Here is a 6,368-nt window from a genome sequence, read left to right as displayed (position 1 = left end):
TACTCTGTTCTAATGAGCAGAACTGTTAGGTCTGTCCTGTGGTTGGTGTGGTCCAGTTTGAGTCTGAGACTGGTCATTATTACTCTTCAGCTGGTTAAAATATTACCCATTTTATATGGAATGACCACTAAACCAGAGTAGGAAAAGGAGAAGAAGGCCCAGCATTCCTGCGACCGACATGCAGCTCTCCATTAGGGATCGCACAGCACCCTCATAGCGCAGGTTTGCTGCCCAGGAAACGTAATGAGTGTGGCTGGGTGCAGGTCTGAAGTGTGCAGTGAAGCACACCTTACGTTGGTAACAGTAGCAGCGTCCTGTACTTTGAAGCATAGGTATATGTGCTACACAGAAGCAACATTATCAGTGACTTCCTGTATAGTGAGGTCTATTTATATAGCACTGAGTGTAGATGTGGGATTGTGATAGAGTTGCCTCAAATACAAACAACAACATCGACTTTCTTCCTGTATCAGTGGCCCCGAGGAAACATCACTAATGTCAAAGTGTTATATTTAGCTGAAGAGGTACCCAGAATAGCACATATAACTGCAGTATACATGCAGTAGCCTAAATTACAGTGGATTTATTACAGTGGATTTATTATCTGCTTACTTTGCATTCTGTATGGGCTGGCATCTCGTCTCAGGGGTCCGCTGCCTCCTGCTCAGTGCTTCCTGAGATGGACATCTGGCTTCACTCCAACCCTGTACTGCACAAGCAGAATGGTTATGCACGTTTAGTTCACCTGAGCTTGAACACAAGACCCAAATGCAATATTATCATTGCTATTGCAAATTTTGCCGGTCAAGTCAACTTAGAATTTCTTATAACTGTCAAAAATAAGACAATTTGCCCAGGAAATTGACATTGATCTGTTTTTTCAGTGAACAATCCAGCAGAAGGATAAGGAATGATGACGACTTTCCACTGTCCGTTCGCATCTAAATCTCTCTGTTCCAAATGTGGTCTAATACGTGGTTTTAATACATAATATGAATATTGGTTTTGCAAAGATTTACAATTTGAGTTTTCCGGTTTTTGATTCTCTGTGGAAAAATACTGTTGCAAATATAGAGCAATCTCATGAAATGCATTATATTAAGTAACACACTTGAGGATAAGTAGCCTCTACTGGGATTTCAGCCTGAATCTTCAGCAACTGTGCCATCTGCTGTCTGGCAAGGGTGCTGTTCATGAACTGCAGCTTCTTGCAAGAGCGATCACAGTGAGTGTTTGACAGACTAATAGTTGCGACCAGACCAATCACGGGAAAGATTTGAAAGAATGATGTTTGTGTCCAGCCACATTACAACAGATGTTTGACAGACTGATGGCTGCAATGAAGCCAGTTGCAAGTTTTTTTTTTCCGGCAGTGATAAAAGCATTCACTGCTTTAATATCCTGTTACCTGTTTTTCAGACATTTTTACACGCATAAGTATTTCTAGCCTGGCATGGTATTTTGTACCAGCTTTCTGACCTTTGGTTGTCGTGACGACTAGCTTGGCTCTGGCCTACCTATGCCTGACGCTGCCAGAGCTCTTTGTTGGGCAGCTGTACTTCAGCTATTTATTACTTCGATTAAAGGCCAGTGCAAATCTTTGTAGTTTCTCACCCACAGGGCCCCTTTCTGTGCAAACAATTGTTTGCACGCTCACACACACCACTAGGAGAGGCTATATTTAGCCATACACACACAAACAAACAGGGAGAAGGGGCATTTACACACAGCAGGAACAAGTTACATTAGCTCAACGTCTTGATGAAGGGAAGTTGCTTTTTCCACAATAACAGGCTACTTTTAATGTGGAAGAATAATCAGAGGCCACATTCACTAACACACAGTAACTAACTCAGCAAGCTGGGGCTGCATTAACTCATGCAACATGGATGGGCTACACGCTTGAGAGGTCTGACGTTGTACATATTAACACTAAAGACTTACAAAGGCTTGTGGACGTCAAAACAGGAACCTAGAGTGCCCACCGCAAAGTGCAGAATACAAGCAACGAAGTGCTCTCTGTTTGGACTGTGGCGGCTAGGTTTTCATCACTGCATAGCCTGTGGCTCCTTGATAATGCATTCATCCTCCACTCAGACACAATGAGCGTTAATTAACAGAGGGTAAAGGAAATGTGTTTCCCTCCACGCCAGGACAAGTCACTCCCAGAACCAATGTATGGAGAGTTGAGGAAAACAAGATGTTTGCAGAGGCAGAACAGCTGTCTTACAGGGGCACTTAGCACTGAGGTGTGTTACTGTCACTGTCCTGGTTAGGATGTCAGCGTTCTTATTCAGAACGTTGACACTGCTGTCCTGCAGTTTCCCATGATATCAGTATCACCGTCCTGCAGCTGTCCATATGATGCCAACCATTCCCAGCTTTCTGGGACTTCATGTGTGGAGTTTGCATGTTCACTTTGTATCATGCAGTTAGGCTTACTGACATCTCTAAAGCACATATGGCATCATATATGACTGTTTGTGTGAGTGCCTATGTAGCCTGTGGTTCGGCTAGCATCTGGTCTGAGGGGAATTCCAGCCCTATATTGCCTGGGATGAGGACCAGGCTCCCTCATCACACTGAGCAGAGAAAGTGTCTGGATGATGGATGGATGGATGGATGGATGGATGAACGGTGGCTGAATTAAAGTGGACAGTACAAATGCTTCAAAACTACAAGCAAGACAACAGTGAGATTGAGATCACCTGCAAACCTTACAGTTATAATGCCAATCCAGCAGTTCTGGGGTTCTGCTGGCAGTAATAAAGTTCAGTCGGAAAGCAGCGGGAGGATTTTCAGCAGAAACACGGTGGTATTAAGCCGGGATTGAGAGGGTATCGGCTGCAGGGGCCGGTTCTGCTGCCTGGTCCTTAGCCTGCACAATCTCATTTAAACTAAGTCCCTGGTTCTAGTGCAGGTGTTTGTAGAAAAGGCTGCACTCCTTAGATCACTGTCTAATGAGGTTTTAAAGGAGGAGATACCAACATCTGTCACAAATCCTTCAAGCACCTGTCATAGAGTGATTCAGACTCATAATGATGGGAACGTTCAAACATATAAACAATTTGTTAATGACTCAGTTCAGGATCTTACCTAGGGCAACAAAACACCCAGGGCTGGTCCTGACAAAACATACAAAGACATCGTGATTAATATTCAAACAACCGGAAGCAACGAATGAATCCGACCACTGTCATTCGCTGTGTAAATGCTGTACTCCAGTTTCTCTGAATCGTTCGTATATTAGGCCTAAGTGAAATATGCTGATTTTGTTTGCTTAATGGAGAAATGGACATGGATCATGGAAATGGCTGAAAAGCAGGTACACATCCACACACACACACCCAATAAAGTCTTCATTATTTCGATATTATTCCGATAGTAGGTCACCTTACCATTTTATTAGGAGTTAATTAGTAATATTCCAAAACTTGCAGGAAGCTTGTTCTCAGAGGTAGAAGATAGCGCCATCTAGTGCTTACTGTTGGTAAGCACATCCCACACTAATCATGTAATAATTTAAATCATCTTAGCAAGCCAAAACACAAAAATTCCATCCATCTATCCATGATCTATAACTACTTGTCCTATTCAAGGTTGTTGGGGGGTCCAGAGCCTATCCCAGAGGCTACTGTCACGTAGCAGCGGGTAGAAGGACAACCCAAATGCAGGCAGGTAGTAAGTAACACTGGGAACAGCGCTGGGGCAGTCTGGATTGGATTTAAGGGTGATGGGGAACCTCCTGGATGATAGCAGAGGCTGAGACAGAAGCTGGGAGAGAAGGACTCCAAGAGACCCAGAGGACAGGACCCGGACAAGGCACAGCTAGCACGGATGGTGTGCCCCATTTCCCTTTTCGGGAGGCAGAGACTGGGGCTACCCCCTTCTTGGACCCTCCTCGATGCCGGCGGCCCTTCTTGAACAGGTACTGATGCGCCATGGGGTCTGGACAGGGGCCCACAGAGTGGAACTCAGGGCAATGCGCAGAGGGTCCCACTCAAGCTCCTCCTCTGGGTCTGACTCAATGGGCTGTGAACGGCTGACACAGCAGTCACCGAGTGGCTGGCTACGGGCGTGTCAGGGACAGGGCTGGTGGAGGTCAGCAGAAGATGCCAATGATGCGGCCATCAGTCACCTTGTGGAGGGGTCTGGGAAGGAGCCTGGCCACGGCCACAGGACAGAGGCTCCTTCTATCGCACCCCCCTCCCCACGACCTCCTCCAGGAAGGCCCCAGAAAAGGATACAGGAGGCAAAGGGAGGAGGTGCAGACCAGGCGAGAGCAAAAGCCGCACGATATATCAGTACCAGCTCCTGCAGTATTCTGAGGAGAGCGTGAGCAGCTTCCTCTGCTCCATTCTGATCTGGAGCTGGAGCACTGGTTGGCAAAGAAGCGGCTTCTTCACCGGTGCTGGGCCAGCATCACTGTCGGTCACGCAAACGAATGTTCTCGGGGATCAGTTGGGACACACAGTCCATTGATTCTTCCAGGCGGTGGCGGAGATCATCTTTGGGGTTCAGTCTAATTCTGTCACGTAGCAGTGGGAGAAGGACGACTCAAATGCAGGCTTTCGGTAAGTAAACCCCTGGCAGGGATGTTTATTGCGGGAAGCAGGCAGGGTAGCGCAGGCAGACAGGGAACAAGGACTGAACAGGGAGTACAGAACTAAGAGACGCTAAGGATGGGGCACCGGCCCATCACAGGGCACACTCACACCTGTCGGTACCTCTAATTCACCTAGACATACTTTTAGACTGGGGGTAATGGTGAATGTGACTAACCAGGGGTCTGCCTGGATGAGGGGGCTCTCCAAAAGCCTGGGAAATAATTAGACTCTGGATTCTAATTTTAATACTTTTGGTTATTGTAGAAAAAAATAACTTGCATGATAGGTTCTGCAGTGGTTAGCACTGTTGCCTCACACCTCTGGGACCCGGGTTCGAGTCTCCGCCTGGGTCACATGTGTGTGGAGTTTGCATGTTCTCCCCATGTCGTCGTGGGGTTTCCTCTGGGTACTCCGGTTTCCCCCCACAGTCCAAAAACATGCTGAGGCTAATTGGACTTGTAAAATTGCCCGTAGGAGTGCATGTGTGAGTGAATGGTGTGTGAGTGTGCCCTGTGATGGGCTGGCCCCCCATCCTGGGTTGTTCCCTGCCTCGTGCCCATTGCTTCCGGGATAGGCTCCGGACCCCCCGCGACCCAGTAGGAACAGTGGTTTGGTCTTCAAGGTACAGATAGAGGCATCAAGTAGTCCCGATTGTGTTAAAGCTCTTTCCATAATACTGGAATGAAGTCTCTACGTTCTCACATCTTCCATCCCTTGGTAATGTAAGGTATGCAGAGAAAAACAGACAGAAAGAGCACAGACTGAACCTGGGTAGATTAGTTCCGTAGTACCGTTCTCTGACACCAGGGGGCTCTAAAATTACAGTTATTGCTCGAGGAGAGTGGCTGAGACCTGGGCACGAGGAGTATATTCAGTTCTGTAACATCCCCCAGAAAGTGATCATAAAAACAATTCACTTGTGAAGAAATGCAGCTGCCAAATGAACCGATCCAAATAGATTTGTTAACCATTGCACTTACTGCAATTGTAGTGGTAGGCCTACAACGTTGAAAATAAATATAAACACAGGCGGTTCTATCATTTCGTTCTCAGCAAATTTTATCGTGGGATCCAGCCCCCCACCACCGCTCATCGTCCCATATTTCATCAGTGGGCATAGCCGATCAGATCCTGGAGTCGGCCCTGAATACAGAAAAATGATAGTAAGTAAAGTGTGTTCTGCCGGTTCAGTTCATATTTCAGTTTGCCGGGTCGGCCCACATAATAACAATGTCGCTTCAGTCTCTGCTTTATTGTCAACGTCTCTCTTATTTATTTGGAAGTTAAATAATTAAGTGATTGAAAATATGACACAATAAAATTCATGTGTCTATGAAACATTTATAATTAATGCGCCACCAAGTGGTAGAGCTCGAAAGCAGATCACACCATAAACGAGCACCGAAATTATGAATTCCTTTAAATCATTTTAGATATAGCATTTGCTTTAATAAGAACAAAAGCTGAATAAGGGGGCGGCATGGTGGTGCAGTGGTTAGCACTGTTGCCTCACACCTCTGGGACCCGGGTTCGAGTCTCCGCCTGGGTCACATGTGTGTGGAGTTTGCATGTTCTCCCCATGTCGTCGTGGGGTTTCCTCCGGGTACTCCGGTTTCCCCCCACAGTCCAAGAACATGCTGAGGCTAATTGGAGTTATTAAATTGCCCATAGGTGTGCATGTGTGAGTGAATGGTGTGTGAGTGTGCCCTGCGATGGGCTGGCCCCCCATCCCGTGACCCAGTAGGATAAGCAGTTTGGAAA

This window comes from Brienomyrus brachyistius, chromosome 1 (genome assembly GCF_023856365.1).
Source record: "Brienomyrus brachyistius isolate T26 chromosome 1, BBRACH_0.4, whole genome shotgun sequence".
Taxonomy (NCBI): domain Eukaryota; kingdom Metazoa; phylum Chordata; class Actinopteri; order Osteoglossiformes; family Mormyridae; genus Brienomyrus; species Brienomyrus brachyistius.
The sequence above is the reverse complement of the archived record's forward strand: the minus strand, read 5'-3'. Positions refer to the sequence as shown.